The sequence below is a fragment of the Carassius carassius genome, chromosome 3 (genome assembly GCF_963082965.1).
Source record: "Carassius carassius chromosome 3, fCarCar2.1, whole genome shotgun sequence".
NCBI lineage: Eukaryota > Metazoa > Chordata > Actinopteri > Cypriniformes > Cyprinidae > Carassius > Carassius carassius.
In genome coordinates, this window is record NC_081757.1 from 20,236,729 (window position 1) to 20,255,146 (window position 18,418).

Sequence of the window (18,418 nt, forward strand, 5' to 3'; positions counted from 1 at the left end):
AATCAAAATAATAAAAGTAAATAATTAAAAATAAAATTAAAATTAAAAGATAATAAAGCCACAAATAACAAATGAACTTTAAAAGTACAATATAAAAAAAGGAAAAAAAAAAGAAAAACTAAATATTGCACAACAAGCTTTGCTTTTTTTATATAATAATTTAAAATGAATACATTTTAAAATAAATAACACTTTTGTGCCAAAATAAAAACTTTATATCAAAGAGGATAACTATTCCCCAAATAATTTTAAACCATTTAAATAAAAATAAATGAAAATTAAGAGATACTAAAGCTTCGGAGCCTTATAACAATAACAAATTACCTTTAAAATCACAACAACAACAACAACAAAAATATTGCACAACAAGCTAGTCTTTTTAGGGGCGGCAGTGGCTCAGTGGTTCATGTAGGTTGTCTACAAACCGGAAGGTTGGTGGTTCCACAGCTCCCCCTGACCAAGTGTCGAGGTGTCCTTGAGCAAGACACCTAACCCCAGCTGCTCCCGACGAGCTGGATGGCGCCTTGAATGGCTGACACCGCAGTCGGTGTGTGAATGGGTGAATGTGAGGCAAATTGTAAAGTGCTTTGGATGGCCATGTGGTCTGTTGAAAGCGCTATATAAATGCATTCCATTCTTTTTCTAAATAAATAAAAATAAATAAGCTTTAAAATAAATAACACACTGTGGCTATATTTTTAGGACTTGCTTTAAGGCATGTTTGCATTAAAAAAAAACAAGCTCCCTGACCTTGGATGGGCTGAGTCTGTTTCTTCTATCTGAGATAATCTGCCCAGTTTTAGAAAAAATTCTTTCAGATGGCACAGATGTGGCCACAATGCAAAGTCTTGTCTTTGTGACTTCAGAAAGGCTTTTGTATACTGGTGAACATCTCCTCCACCAGGCCAGAGGGTCTGATGTGCGGGGTAAGAGTGGCTCTGCAAGGTAGGCCTGCACCTTTATAGCATCTGAGGTCTTAGAAGAGGTAGCAGAAGGCCTCAAGCTTGCTACCCTCTCGTCAAAGTCTTCCCAAAACATGGCCCCTGCACTGGCAGTCGCACCGGGATCTGAACTATCCTCCTCACTCTGAGCTGGGTTAAAACTGTTAAAGCTGAAGTTATCATAACCTTAATGTTTTAAACTAACATTATTAATTCAAATTCAAAATTTTATTTGCTTTTAATGTATATGTCATTATGTCCTTTTTTGAGCAATCTTCTTATACATATATTACACCAATATGTAAAGTCTGCCTAGGAAAAGCAATTATTATACCAGCAAACTCAAAATTGGAGTAAAAATGAACAAACTAGTATAAATACTTTTTATTGTAAGCTTGAATTATTATATTTTTATATAGCCTAGTGTTTATTTACCGATAGACAGTCAAAAAGACAAATTAATCAATATTTTATTTATAACAGGGTTTTATTTATTTATAAAATAATAACAAACCACAGATCCTCAACAAACAGTAACAAAAACACAGTGACAGAAAATGTCAGAAATAGCGTATGGGTCTGTCACGAGATTAAGGAACGAGTCAAACTCGACCCGAGACCCGAAAGACTCATGAGATGAACTAATAAATTCTCTTTCCGGCTCAAGACTGCGTTCGTTTTGCGTATGGGGCTGTCACGTGATTAAGGAACGAGTCAAACTAGACCTGAGACCCGAAAGACTCATGAGATGAACTAATAAATTCTCTTTCCGGCTCAAGACTGCGTTCGTTTTGCGTATGGGGCTGTCACGTGATTAAGGAACTAGTCAAACTCGACCAGAGACCCGAAAGACTCATGAGATGAACTAATAAATTCTCTTTCCGGCTCAAGACTGCGTTAGTTATGCGTATGGGGCTGTCACGTGATTAAGGAACGAGTCAAACTCGACCCGAGACCCGAAAGACTCATGAGATGAACTAATCAATTTCCTTTCCGGCTCAAGACTGCGTTCGTTTTGCGTATGTGGCTGTCACGTGATTAAGGAATGACTTAAACCCGAGGACTTCTTGTCAGATAAGAGGTGAGGTGAGCTAATCACAGACTGAAGACCCAGGTAAAGAATGAATTTTTTTTTCTGTATCTTATAGCATTTTAGTTTTGTATTGTTTTTAGTGTGATCAACGTTTGCGTAAGTACTAGATGTGTTGGGGAAGTAACACATAACATTTCCATTACATTTTGCTAAAATGAACGAAATGAACGAAATGACTCGAAAAAAGATTCGTTCATTTTGCTGAACGAGACTCAAAAGTCCGAGTCGGTAAAATGATCCGAACTTCCCATCACTATTGCACTTCCGCTAGCGACGTCACTTGCAGTCTTTACATATTTTATATTTTGTTCTATTTATTGATAACTTTTAGTTTGAATCTCTCAACATTTTACAACAGTAGCCAGGTGGCTAGGACAAGAAAAAAGAAACTAAATTACAACGTCACTTGCAATCGCCACTTGCACTCTCCGCTACCTGTGACGTCACTTGCAATCAACACAAATCGTGCGTGTTGCCAATGGAGGGGGCGATCCAAGATGGCAGCCGGAGCAGTCGCAGATTCATGCAGCTGATTCAATTTTACTTTCCATCCCCTATATTTTAACTCTATTTAAGGCTATTTTCTGTTTTGTTTAGGCGGAGTAAATTATTATTTAAGTTACTTAATTTCCTCCTTAAGTTGACGGTCGTTAACTGAACTCTTGAACGCACATGGAAACCAAGGATAGCACGATGAAACGCAAAGGAAAAAATAAGAATTCTATTTCCAAGTCGTTTATGGAAGAGATGGATTTAGAAGTTCCTGTCGCTGCTGCACACATCGAGGTAGACCATCCATATGACCAAAAAAATCCAGTTGTCACCCGGTCTGAAAGCCCAAGTCTCGAGTTCGTACGTGACTCCGACTTAGATACGCCTGTGAAACCTCAACAAAAGAAAGCTGGAGGCGAGATTTCCCTGACGGAATTGCAAGATAATGTCATCGAAGCACTGACATCCCGGATTAAAGAAAGTGCAAACATTGAGGGACTTAAGAAATCAATTGACTTTGTGTTTGAAGAAGTAAACGCTCTAAAAACAGACTTGAAGAGCTGCAAAACTACCACCAACTTAAACAGCACTAAACTCCACGAACTTGAGCAAAGTCTGAACGATGCCGAGCGTTATCAGCGGAGATGGAACCTCCGTCTGTACGGTATTCCTGAACATTCGGAAGAGAACATAAAGCAAAAAGTAATCGGAGTCTGTGGTTCAGTTGTTCCCGACTCAAACTTTTGTTTCAAAGAGGACATAGATGTTGTGCATCGACTGGGAAAGCGGAATGAGCTGGCCAATAGACCCAGACCAGTGATCATTCGCTTCGTAAGAAGATCTACGCGGGACCTGATCTGGCGGCAGGCCAAGCAGTCTGAATATCTGAGGAGTCACAAGCTGAGATTCACAGAAGATTTGTCTCAAGCAGATAAGTTGCTGAGGGTGAAGAGGTGGCCGTTGATTGAAGCTGCTAGGAAGGAAGGAAAGTGAGCGTTCTTTGTCGGTGTGCGCGTATTCATCGATGGGAAAGAGGTGCAATCACCCACGTGAAATCAAGTGGTTTTCATTTTGCGTCATAAGTACACTTCTCCCTCTGACCTATTCTAAGCCAAACTTGTAAGTTTGTGCTAAGGTTTATTACTTTCCTAATGCAAGTTAATTGTGGATGAATGTTTTCTATAATTTCACAACCGGGTTAATTCTTTCTTTTATTTCAAAGGGGATGGAAGTTACTCTAAAACTGTTCCTGTTTCTTCTGTTCATATATCCATGTCGTTTTCGTTAGTTACTCTTAATGCCAGGGGTTTAAGATTTAATGTTAAACGTAAAGCTTTGTTTTTATTTGCTAAACAGCAGAAAAGTGATTTTTGTTTTTTTCAAGAAGTTCATTCAACGCCTAAAGATGTAAATTTCTGGAAAGCTCAATGGGGTAATGATGTTTGGTTTGCTCATGGGTCTGAGCGTAAAGCTGGTGTTGCAATTCTAAAAAACTAATTTTCTGGGGACATTTTATTTTCTGAGGGGGATTCCCTTGGCCATTTCATTATTTTAGTTATTAAACTAGATCTGGTGTCTATAATTATTATAAATTTTTATGGGTACAATTCTAAAGTTGAAAATGATGCTCTACTTAAAAAGTTAGAGAGTCGTATTACACACTGTTTATCTAAATTCCCAAATTCACTTGTTATTATAGGAGGAGATTTTAATATCACCTTAGACAACTCCCTTGACCGATGGCCACCTCGTAGTGTAAATTATCATAACTCCACACTAAAGGCCTTTATGCAGAAGTTTAATGTAATAGATATTTGGATAGAGAAATTCCCTGGTATTAATTCTTTCACGTGGAATAATAAGGCATGTACCGTTATGTCTCGTATTGACTACTGGTTAACTCCGTGCAATTTACATAAAGAAGATATTTCTGTTAATATTCTTCCCACGCCATTAACCGATCATAAGGCAGTGTCTATCAACATTTCTTTACATTCCTCTCCTTCCTCCAGCTATAATAATTCTTATTGGAAGCTCAATAAGTCATTATTGGAGCATGAATTTGTTAAGGGGACCATTCGCAGTTTGATTGCACAATATTGGAATATAGCTCAAATTAGTAATAATTATTGCACCAATTGGGAGTTATTTAAATTTGAAGCTTGTAAATTTCTTAGACAATTTGGCAGTTTTTTGTCTAAAGCTAAAAAACTTGAAGAGGAGATGATCATTTCTAAAATTACATCTTTTACTCATAAATCTCCTCCAAATTTATCGGATAGTGAATATCTTGAGTTATACACGCTTCAAAGCCAATTAGATGATATTTATAAAAGGAAGGCAGAGGGGGCTTTCATTAGATCTAGACAGAGATGGTTAGAAAAAGGTGAGCAGAATTCAGCATATTTCTTTCAATTAGAAAAATTCCATGCCAAAACAAATACAATTTTGCATTTGAATATTAATGGTACGGTAACGCATGATTCAAAGGTGATTGCAGATTACTGTTCAACCTTTTATAGCACTCTTTATAAATCAGGATTTAATGAAAATTACTCCTCTGTTTTTATAGATAGTCTTACTAATTTGAAAACTATAAATGAAGTTCATAAAGAACACTGTGATAGTTCTATATGTATAAAAGAAGTCCTTCAAGCTATTGCAGAGCTTAAATTAAATAAATCCCCTGGTGTAGATGGGTTAAACTCTGAATTCTATAAAACCTTTTCAGAAGAACTTGCTCCTTTTCTTTTAAATCTTTTCTTACAGTCTATTGAATATGGTACAGAACAACCTCCTGGACAGCAACCAATCTGGCTTCAAAAGTGGCCACTCAACTGAGACTGCTCTGCTCTCGGTTACTGAAGCCCTGCGACTAGCAAGAGCAGCTTCAAAATCCTCGGTACTCATCTTACTGGACCTTTCTGCTGCTTTTGACACTGTTAATCACCAGATTCTCCTGTCCACCCTCAGAAAGATGGGCATCTCTGGAACAGCACTCCTGTGGGTTAAGTCCTACCTCTCTGACAGATCCTTCAGTGTGTCTTGGAGGGGTGATGTTTCAAAGTCACACCACCTTGCTACTGGGGTTCCTCAAGGCTCAGTACTTGGACCACTTCTCTTCTCAATCTACATGACATCATTAGGATCTGTCATTCAGAAGCATGGCTTTTCTTATCACTGCTACGCTGATGACACCCAACTCTACCTCTCATTCCAACCAGATGACCCGACGGTAGCTGCTCGCATTTCAGCCTGTCTGAGTGACATCTCTAGCTGGATGAATGACCATCACCTTCAGCTTAACCTTACGAAGACAGAACTCCTGGTGATTCCAGTTAACCCATTACTTCATCACAACTTCTCTATACAGCTGGGCTCATCAACCATTACTCCTTCGAGGACAGCTAGAAACCTAGGAGTTGTGATGGATCATCAGTTAAGCTTCACAGACCACATTGCTACAACTACCCGGTCCTGCAGGTTTGCCTTATACAACATTAGGAAGATTAGACCCTTCCTGTCAGAGCAAGCAACCCAACTTCTTGTCCAAGCTCTTGTTCTCTCCAGACTGGACTATTGTAATGCTCTCCTGGCGGGCCTTCCGGCATGTACTGTCAAGCCTCTGCAATTGATCCAAAATGCAGCAGCGAGGGTTGTCTTCAATGAGCCAAAAAAGCTCACATTACTCCTCTCCTCATCAGGTTACACAGGCTACCAGTAGCTGCTCGCATCAAATTCAAGGTACTGATGCTAGCCTACAAGACGACCACTGGCACGGCACCAACTTACCTAAACTCATTGGTTAAATCTTATGTGCCCTCCAGAAGTTTGCGCTCTGCAAGTGATCGACGCCTTGTGGTACCATCCCAAAGAAGTTCAAAATCACTCTCAAGGACCTTTTCCTGGACTGTGCCCGGCTGGTGGAATGACCTCCCAATCTCAATTCGTACAGCGTTTTCAACATTTTCAAGAAACAGCTAAAGACTCATCTTTTTCGCCTGCACTTAACCAACTAACACTAGCACTTTTCCTTTTCTTGTCTTTTAATAAAGAAAATAAATAAAATAAAATAAAAAAACCCTACCTATGCGTTCTATACTAGACTAACTGAGACTTGTCATGGCACTTGTGTACTGTTGTTGTTCTCTTGTTGACCTGACTGCTTCTATTGTTCTCATTTGTAAGTCGCTTTGGATAAAAGCGTCTGCTAAATGATTAAATGTAAATGTAAATATGGTAAACTCCCGCCTACTCTGACTCAAGGCCTAATTATCTTAATTCCCAAACCAAAAAAAGACACTTTAATTCTAGACAATTGGAGACCAATTTCCCTACTTAATAATGATTATAAAATTTTGGCCTCTATATTAGCTTCTAGAATTAAGACAACTTTGGATTTCATTATCGATGACACACAGTCAGGGTTTATGAGCAATAGGCCCATCTCGAATAATATTCGCTTGGTATTAGACCTTGTTGATTACCCACATCTATACCCAGACGAGAGTTTCATTTTCTTTTTAGAATTTCATAAGGCATTCGACATTGTTGAACATCATTTCATATATTCAGCCCTAAACAAATTTGGTTTTGGTGATTTCTTTATTAATTCCGTTAAAACTTTATACTCTAATGCAAATTGTTCAATCAAACTGCGTAATGGCACCTCACCCAGATTTAATCTCAGTCGTGGTATCAGACAGGGATGCCCTATTTCCCCATATTTATTTTTACTTTGTTAACAACTTCTTGCCGACCATATTAAACAGAGCCCTTTAAGAGGTATCACTGCTGCTGGCAGTGATATTAATTATTAGTCAATTAGCTGACGATACCACACTTTTTTTTAAAAGATGCAGGAGAAATACCTTTAGCCCTCAAGATTATTCATACATTTTCAAAAGCTTCAGGGCTTTACCTGAATTTAAATAAGTGTGAATTAATGTCTCTTAAAACCAGTAATCTTCTCTCAATTTGTAATATCCACATTAAAGATGAAATTACATATTTAGGTATTAAGATTATAAAGAATGAAGAGGAACGATGTAAACTTAATTTTTCACCAGTCATTGACAAAACAAAAAAAAAATTAAATCAGTGGTTAATGAGAAACCTATCCTTGAGGGGGAGAGTGCTGATCACAAAGGCAGAGGGCATCTCGAGACTTACATATGCAGCGCTCTCCTTAGCAGTTAATGATAACACTTGTAAAACTATTGATAAAATGCTGTTTAACTTCTTATGGAAAAATAAAACCCATTATATAAAAAAATCTGTGGTTATGAACTCAACTGAAAATGGAGGCCTGAACTTCTTAGATTTTACAACCCTTAATCATACCTTCAAAGTTAACTGGATTAAGCAATTTCTTAAAAAAAACAACTTCTATCTGGAATATTATACCACACTTTATCTTTTCACAAGTTGGTGGTCTCCAATTTCTTTTGCTTTGTGACTACAGTATTACCAAGCTTCCTTTAAAACTTTCTAACTTTCATAAACAAATGCTTCTTTCCTGGAATTTAATCTATAAACACAATTTCTCTCCAAACAGATGTTTTATCTGGAACAATAAGCATATTCTGTATAAATCTAAATCTTTATTCCTTATGAATTGGTTTTATAATGATATTGTTTTTGTTAGACAACTGTATAACAATAAAGGTCTTATGTTGACCTACTCTGAATTCCTTTCTAAATATAATGTTCCAGTTACTCCTAAGGACTTTGCTGTGGTTATGGATGCTGTTCCTTCTGGTTTAAACATGCTTCTTAAAAACACCTGTCCTCTGCTCCCTCCATACTCGTTTGATCCTGCTGATACTGAAGTAGGCCGTATCTGTTTCTCTCTTTCCTGTATGAAAAATAATAATCGTGGTGTACGGGCTTTGCTCCAAAGGGATATTGTCTCCAGACCTGCTATTATATCATTTTGGAATGGTTATGCTGATAATCTGTTATGGAATAATATCTGGAAACTTCCTCACAAATATTTAATCACAAACAAAATCAAAGAAATTTCACTTAAACTCATTTATAAATATTACCCATGTAATTATTATCTTGTGAACAGATTTAATTGTGATATTGATACAGTGTGTACATTTTGTCATCTACACGATGAAACATTTTATCATTTATTTTGGAGTTGTCCTCATACAATGTGTTTTTGGTCAGATTTCTGTTCTTTTATTAAGGCTCATGTCATGCCCAGCTTTCAACTGTGTTTTAAAAATGTTTTATTTGGTTTTTTCGCTTATGACAAAACCTTTCATAAGGAATATTACTTAATTAATCTGCTGCTTCTGTTAGCGAAATTTAGTATTCATAAAAGTACATTTGGAGGAAACAAGCCTTTATTTTTCATTTTAAGAGCAGAAATTTTACAATACCTAAACACAATATTGGGTTTGAAAAATAAGAAAGCTACAAAGTGTGTCTCAATCTGTAAACACTTTAAAATTTTTAGTTAACTTGTAAATTTGTCGCTGTTTATGTATGTTTTTTTATGTTTGTTTATCTGCTTTACGCGTTGTACCCCCCTGACTGTAACTGTAATTCTTAAAACAATAAAAAAAAAAAAAAAAAAATTTTTTGCCAATGTTGCCAATGGAGACAAGAAGCTGTGGTGGTGATTAAACGATTAAAACTAAATTAGTAGGCCTACTACTATAATGTACAGGGTCAGCAAGAAAAAGACCGGCAAATCCGTGGCCACAGAACAGCAGAATATAAACGCAATGCACAAAGTCTTTCGTTAAGCGTTTTCCTCCTTTAGAAAAAACAAACACTTAATATGGCATAATGTATAAAGATACGTTTAAGTTAAATTAAAATGCCAAATTCGATATATAGTAATTATTTAATGTACTACAAGGCAAGCAGATGGCTATGAACACAAAGCGCAAACTTTGTCCTCCCATACAGCAAAACGCTTAATGTGGCTTAATAACAGACTAAGATGATAAAGACAATTAAATAGGCCAGGCCTATATGTCTTGTTGTTGACTCAACGTATATACAGACCAGCAAATATATATGAACGTGCATTATGAAATGCATTAAGTGATTTTAAAAGGATCAGCTCCATACAGGCAAGCAGAGGAGTACAGAACGCAGTGCGTTAAATTGTAGGCCTACATTAAACGTTTTCCTCCTATAAAAATTCATTATAAATTAAAGCTGCAAGCAGTGATGAACGGGCCCTCGCACCCGGGCTCACCGCCAGCGAGAGGCTTTAGTAAATTGGCGAACGGCGAGATATATGCATTTAAAGTCGTAAATATAAGTGTAATATATCAAAATCATTTATATGTGCCAGTCTTCCTGTTGCCAGCAGGTGGTGCTATCACTATAATGGAATATTGGCCTTCAGATGTGTTCAGGGCTGCACTTTTATCGAACATGTGAAGTTTGGGGAAGATCAAACATTTTATGCCTGAGTTACAACAACTTCTCTTGCTGTGGCGAGACATCAAATTTTGTCATTTTTGCCATGGACACACTCTTTAACAAAAGCTCAAGATCTCCACAATTTAACATTACACAGGCCTTTAGATTAGACTGACCACAAAAATACATTAATGTCAAAAAATCTCTAGGAGTAGTTTGTCTCAGTGTAAAATATGTCACTTCCTGTTGCCAGCAGGTGGTGCTATGACTATAATTGAATATAGGCATGTAGAGCTGTTAAGGGCAGAAGTCTTATCTAACATGCAAAGTTTGGGGCAGATTGGACATTGTATGTCTGAGTTACAGCAACTTCCTTTTTCATGGCGAAACATCGAAATTTGTCAGGCCGCCATGGACACTCCCTTTAACGAAATCTCAAGATCTTCCCAATTTAACTTCGCAAAGGCCTTTAGATTTAACTGACCAAGTTTGATGCTGATCTGAATAAATCTCTAGAAGGAGTTCGTTAAAGTACAACCCCTGAAAATGGCAAAAACTACACCAATTTTGCAGAGAAAATTCTAAATAACTGACTTCCTGTTTGGATTCGGATTTCGTACCAAGAGACTTTTCGTAGATATTGGTGTGTTACATGTGTGTACCAATTTTTGTACATGTACGTGAAACATAGCTTGAGGCGCACTCCGTTGAAAGTGTATATGCACTCTGTTGAAAGTGTATAGGTGGCGCTATCGAGCCATTTTGCCACACCCAATGGAATATTGGCCTTCAGATCTGTTCGGGCCAGGACCCTTATCACAAATGTGAAGTTTGGGCAAGATCGGACTTTTTATGCCTGAGTTATAACATCTTTTATTCCCATGGTGACACATCGAACTTCGTCACGGCGCCATGGACACGCCTTTTAACAAAAACTCAAGATCTTCACAACTATACATCACACAGGTCTTTAGATTAGACTGACCACAAAAATGACATTGATGTCGTAAAATTTCTAGGAGTAGTTTGTCGCAGTGTAAAATATTTCACTTCCTGTTGCCAATAGGTGGCGCTATGACTATAACTGAATATTGGCATGTAGATCTGTTCAGGTCAAGAGTCTTATCCAACATGTGAAGTTTGGGGCAGATTGGACATTGTATGTCTCAGTTACAGCAACTTCCTTTTTTATGGCGAAACATTGAAATTTGTCAGGCCGCCATGGACACGCCCTTTAACGAAACCTCAAGTCCTTCGCAATTTAACATCGCAAATGGCTTTAGATTACACTGACCAAGTTTGGTGTTCATCTGAATAAATCTCTAGGAGGAGTTCGTTAAAGTACAACCCCTGAAAATGGCAAAAACAACTCCAATTTTGCAGGGAAAATTCAAAATAACTGACTTCCTGTTGGGATTAGGATTTCGTACCAAGAGACTTTTTTGTAGGTACTGGTGTGTTACATGTGTGTATCGATTTTTGTACATGAACGTGAAACGGAGCTCGAGGCGTGCTATGTTGAAAGTTTATAGGTGGCGCTATCGAGCCATTTTGCCACACCCGATGGAATATTGGCCTACAGATGTGTTCAGGCCAGGACTCTTATCACACATGTGAAGTTTGGGGAAGATCGGACATTTTATGCCTGAGTTATAACATCTTTTATTCCCTTGGCGAGACATCAAACTTCGTCACGGCGCCATGGACACGCCTTTTAACGAAAACTCAAGATCTTCACAACTTAACATCGCACAGGCCTTTAGAGTAGATTGACCACAAAAAGACATTGATGTCATAAAATTTCTAGGAGTAGTTAGTCGCAGTGTAAAATATGTCACTTCCTGTTGCCAATAGGTGGCGCTATGACTATAACTGAATATGGGCATGTCAATCTGTTCAGGTTCGGAGTCTCATCAAACATGTGAAGTTTGGGGCATATTGGACATTGTATGTCTGAGTTATAGCAACTTCATTTTTCATGGCGAATCATCGAAATTCGCCAGGCCGCCACGGACACGCCCTTTAACGAAAACTCAAACTCTTCGCAATTTAACATCGCAAAGGCCTTTAGATTAGGCATACCAACTTTGGTGTTGATCTGAATTAATCTCTAGGAGGAGTTCGTTAAAATACAACGCATGGAAATGACAAAAATGACACAAAATTTGCTCATAAAATTAAAAATAACCGACTTCCTGTTGGGTTTCGGATTTTGCTCCAAGAGACTTTTTTGTAGGTATTGGAGAGATACATGTGTATACCAATTTTCATACATTTAGGTGAAACGTAGCTCGAGGCGCACACCGTTGAACGTGTATAGGTGGCGCTGTCGAGCCATTTTGCCACACCCACTTCTGAAACCCATATCAGACGTAAATTGTCGCCAGTTCTGAGGTGTGTGCAAAGTTTCATGACTTTTCGAGCATGTTTAGGCTCTCAAAAATGCGATTCATCTTAGAGAAGAAGAATAATAATAATAATAATAATAATAATAATAATAATAATAATAATAAACGGAGCAATTCCAAGAGGGTCCTCACACCATCGGTGCTCGGGCCCTAATAAAACACATAATGTAGCTTAATGGAAAAGACAGTGATATAAACGAGTTGTAGACAGTTTATTCTATATGGAAAAATGCTTAACGCGAAAATTTGGGCTCACGTGCTTGCCTGTACATATTAGTTATGTATTTTAAAAATGTAGAGAAGCATATTGAGTTTGGCCTTTATCATCTTAGTCCATTATGCCACATTTTGCGGTATGTGAGGAAAATACTATATACATATTAATTAAAATAATAAACTGTATATTTAATTTGATATTTTAATAGCATCTTAATACATTAAGCCATGTTAAGTGTTTATGTTTTTAGCGAGAGACTTTGCGCAAGCGTTCATATTCTGCTGTTCTGTGGCCACGGATTTGCCGATCTTGTATTGTTCTTGCAGGACCCATGCATGTACGTTACAGTACTAAATTAGGTTTAATCGTTTAATCACCACCACAGCGTCTTGTCTCCATTGGCAACATGCACGATTTGTGGTGATTGCAAGTTACGTCACAGGTAGCGGACATTGTAATTTAGTTTCTTTTTTCTTGTCTTCGCCGCCTGGCTACTGTTGTAAAATGTTGAGAGATTCAAACAAAAAGTTATCAATAAATAGAACAAAATAAAAAAATAAAGACTGCAAGTGACGTCGCTAGCGGAAGTGCAAGTGTCTGAGAGTGCAAGTGCAAGTCTGCAGCCAGACCCTCTTGGGACTGACGATTTTACGACTGGAGTCCGATCTAAGTGAAAATGGTGTCCAAGTCCAAAAGATGACAAATCCATGGTGAGAGTGATGGTACAGCACAGGTTGCAGTTTCTAATATAGTGAAGAACACCCCTCTGCCAACAATCAAGTATGAGAACGAGAGAAATCACAGTCTAAATGTAATAGATTTTAATAAAAATATCCATCAATAATTATAGTATGACAGTCGACTTGATAGTGAAGAAATTATATGGAGCCTTAATAAAAAATATATTCCAGTTAAAAAGCTGCTCAGTGTTAATATTCATCTGTACAAAATGGATATAATGTCTTTATATCCCTGAGGAGCAGAAAGCTCATATTCATGTGCTCCCTTTAGTGTTTAATCGAACCTTACAAAATGCTGCTTACAGCAACAAAACCATCATGTTCTAGCAAACATCAGCAAACTTTCAGATGTAATACATTTTAGGCTAGGGAAGTTCATTTGTTATTTGTACAGACCAAGCGTGCCGCACAAGCCCTGAAAAGTGAAGCCAAAACGTCTCGATCGCCCCCTGGTGAGTGGTCCTAGTATAAGTCATAAACCCCGCCTCCCCATGTTATTCAATGGGACGCGAGACCAACTAAACAATTAAATTACCCTTCAAATATCTTTTTTCCGAAGCTGTTTTTTGTAATTTACTGTAGTTTGTATCACGCTAATGTAAATTCAAGTGTTTGTTTTTAAAATAAGTTGTTTTTTAGATAGTTATTTAATGCTCTAAAAACGGTGGTGTTACGTCGTGATTGACAGCTGTGATTGACAGCTCTCTGAGCCGGAGGAGGCACTGAAGCGTCAACAGGCTTTTTTCATGATCTTCGGAGGACTGAGGAGATTGTATTTACCTTATTTTAATGAGATTGGAGTGGAACGGAGCAGACAGAGTTCACAGGAGCAGGACTCCACTTCCAAAACAGTGCAGATTACGGTGTGTGCATTCTGCGAGGGAGAGTGAGGGCGGGGCACAGGGGCGGGGCCGTTGATTTCGCGGCTTTAAGGCTTTACTTCCTGCTTGCTACTGCGCATAGCTACTGCGCAGAACTGGTCCCTAGATCGCTATCTGCGCAGGCGCAAGTCCAAGATGTCAGCGCCATATCGGGACATTGGCGGCTTCAGTTTTGACCAATGGAAGAGAGCGAAGGCGAGTCGTCCATCTTTTTTTACAGTCTATGGTACAGACCAAAAAGTGTAGCCACTGTGACAGTAATAAACAACTATTTCTCATTCCTTTCATGCTGCTATAGCCACCATCAGTGTAGAATTGGGTACCTTATTGATGTAACATGGAAATATAATTCACTAGGTCAACCCTTACTATGCATGACTTTCCCTAATGTCTCTTTTTGTGTCATTTGCATTTTATGGGTTTAACTGGAAATTAATTTGAATCTGGGCTCAGATAGACCTTTGCTTGTTTTGGATGAGAATCCTTCTCATATTAAAAAAGCATTGTACAAAAAAGACTGAAGTTTTTCTTTGTCATAGGTGCTAGGTACTGTGAGGGACTCCTTAAAATACTGAATCTCCACTTCGCCGGACTGCTTGGCGAGCGAAATGCCAGAAAACGTGTTCTGTTTGACTGGCTCACCAAACACTGCCATGGCTGTCACCCTGTGAAAAACAGTGAGAAAAGAGAGGATTGTAAAAACAGTTAAGTGCCTGAGCATACAGCTCTACCACTGTATCACATACAGTATCTGACATATTATCTTACTGTATTGCACTACTTGAACTTTTTCTATCATATTAAAAAATATTTAATATTTGATGTCCTAGCTTTTTACCGGTCTTTGTGTATATTCTCAGTGACAACTGGCACATAATCCTTCACAGTCAGGTCCCAGATGTGAAGATCAGAGGCAGCATCTAGAACACAGAACACAGCTGGTCGTCTCTGAGACCACTGCACCGACAGAATGGAAGCGCCACTGGAACATCCAGACCATTCCATCAATGGATCTTCTCTCAGGACAGAGTGCAATCGGACTGTTCCATCACTTTCATCACTAATTACAGATAACTATGAACATAGAAAGACATAATAACACATAAAAAGCAATACAAGCTGCTCCTACCAAGAACAAGGGCTCCCCGGAAGGACTGAAGTCAAGTGCTGTGACCTCCACCGCTCTACAGCTATCAAACTGTGATCTGTAGGACTTTGGAAGAACTTTTAGGCTGTGCCTAGTACCATGTCTAACCAGACCCCTCAATAATGAAAGAAAATAAAGAAACACTTCAAGAAACATTTTAAGACCATGATGAAAGACTATAGGAAACACCGCCAATCCAAATATCCACTATCTTCAACAATTTCATGCAACCCCTACCATGTTAGTGCCAATGAAGTAATGGTTTGAGTCAGACGAGAGGAACTTTAACTGAAGGCTCACAGGAGGTCCAAATCCCATTATGATATCTTGAGAAGGTTTCTCAGTGGTCTGTAGAGAGGAGCAGTGGAGTAGTTTAACTTTACCATCAAATCTAAGACCTACCAAGGCAGATGCAGCATTATTAAAATGAGACATGTCTATTAGATGTGCATTTCAGCAAGTCACATGTATAGCGTTTTTACTTTTAAACATTGTTCAAAGCAGCTTTACAGAAACAATAACAATATTTTTAAACTTAGGCTTACCTAGGTCTGTTTGAGAACCAGAATCATTTCCTTTGGGCAGCTCAACCACAACCTGTCAGAGACAAAATATACAACTTCATTTAAATAATCTCTGTCTCAAAACAAAAACACAGTAATAAATGGAAGAAGGTTCCTGTGAAATAAAGTTACTGGTGAAATGCAGACATACCTAAAGAGTTAAAACTGAATTTTCATCTAGAGATCCTAACTTGAATGACAGTCCCAAAGACTCTAGAATTTTGCACAAGGAATTTCAATTAAGGGTTTTCAAAATATACACTACTGTTCGAAGTATTGGTGGGTAGTTATTACAAATTTGAAATCTCTTATGTGCAACAGGGCTGCATTTATTTTAAAGTGTTTTGGCAGTGATGGGAGTGTTGACATTTCATTACTCAGTTGAGGGGAAAAACAAATCAATGTTAAAAACAGCTTGTGCTGCTTCTTTAATGAATAAAACTTAAAAAGAAAAGCTAATCTTTTATAAAACTGTAAATGTCTTAGTTGTAACTTTTGATTTTTATTCTTGCTGAATAAATCTGTCAAAACATTTTTTACTGACCCCAACTTTTGAACTGTAGTGTTTTTATTTATTGATTCAAACACATTACCATCTGCCTGCAGTTAGTGTGCTCTTTGTACTTGTATCAGCAGTCTCCAGTACAGGTTCAATGGACACCACGGGAGAGAGGTGACCTACTCCTGAAAGCACAGCATCTACAACATATGCAAAACACAGGACACTTTATTTTCAACCTGTGACCTGACTCCAAATATCTATACCTAAATACCTAAAGTGAAGTTAGATAAACAGTTTTGCAAATGCTTGTGTTTTTTCTATTATTTATTTAGATGGCACAGCAGCTGAAGCAGTTAGCATCATCTGACCTTTAGAGAAGGTCGGATAGCATATTGTCCACACCTCCTTGCCAACCACCAAGTTTAAGTGAGTACCAGAATGTTCTCTGAGGTCCCATTACACCACTGAGCCTACTTCTGTACCAGCAAACACTAGTGTAACTTTACCAGGACTGAAACAGCAACACCTCACCTGAGAGGGGTAGACAAATAGGCGAATAAAAATTTTGATTTTTATTGGCTCTCATGGAAGAGCACTTAATTTCCGAAACATCAACAAATCCTTTTTTTATGATGCAAGCATGTTCTCCTCCATACCTCAGATTCATAAAGAAGAATTTTTTGGGGTCTGGATGGTTCCCAGATGTTCCAAACACAGATGATTGTCTCACAGTCGAACCGTACAGCACTGCTTTTGGAGGAAGGAGGATGAACAGATGGAAGAGTCTGTCTCTGGACCTGAGAGAACTGCAGCAGACTCACCTGCCGACCTGCAGACAGATGTGCACATATACATGATTGTACATATCGGTGCCATACACGTCCTGAAAAGTGAAGCCAAAACTTTTCGTTTGCCTCCTCTCCATGTAAACAAATGGGATACAAGCCAAACTTAAATTACACTTCAAATACATTTTTCCCAAAGATGTTTTCTATCATTTTAGGTAGTTCTTATCACACTCATGTATCCATCCCTCAAACACTGCTATTTATCAGTAAACATAATTTACAAAATATTACCATCCAGAAAGGGGAGATTGGTATGGAGTTGAATGCAGCCATCACTAAAGGACAGTGCGTCTTCTGATTGAATTACTCTCTGCCATATTCTCCTCTATCAGAACAGCCATTACCTGACATACAAATAAATACTTCAATAAATAGTACTTTTAATGAAACTAGTACTTTATCAGACAGTCTATGGACAACTTGATTTAATATGCATTTATTTGTTTATCTATTTCTGAGACAGAACAACACAAGACATGAGCACAGTGTTTTTAGTGTTTTTGCACTTTGGTTGAGATTAATTGTAATGTTTTAATTTTAATATGTTTAAAAAATTAGACCTATTAACAGGTAACTATTCTTAACCTGTGCAGCAGAGCGTATAAAAGTAGTCAGACACTGAGAATCAGTAGTTATTCTTGAAGTGGATTTATCTGTAGTGTCTTGAGATGCCTTAGATCCTGGTTACAGTTAGAGAATGAAACAGAACACAATACACTTTATTTGTTATTTTTATATTTCCATTTGGTATTCATTACTAATGACAGAGTCAATGCTGAACACAATACCTCCACATGCTGCATTTGCTTCTGGTGGATGCTGTGTCCATTTGTCTGTCAAGTCTACTTCTTCCGTTTGTATATCTCTATCAGTGTTGTCTTCATTGCACTGCATATAAACCTGGAGACACAGTAATCTCATGAGAACCTATAGACTTTCAAATATCAAAATGTCATGAATTAATATGTATTTGTGTACAAAATGACATATAAACATATTTTCCTATTATATTTTGCCTGGAAACGCTTCCAACACGCTTGTGTTGCGTGAAAAATAGGCGTCGGTTCTATTTCTAGCATGCACGCATTTTCCACGCGGCTCGAGCAGCGCCTGAGACGCGCGTCTCACGCAGGCAGTCTGCAAGCTCTAACCTGTTAACATGGGAGCCGAATTAAAAACAGACACAGCACG

The 18,418-nt window shown here is 38.0% G+C and overlaps 1 pseudogene; it reads right to left on the minus strand.

Annotated features, from left to right (window-relative positions):
• Positions 1-3,105: 3,105 nt before the first annotated feature.
• Positions 3,106-18,121, minus strand: LOC132112979 (cytoplasmic dynein 2 intermediate chain 1-like; annotated as a pseudogene).
• Between the last annotated feature and the right edge of the window lie 297 nt (positions 18,122-18,418).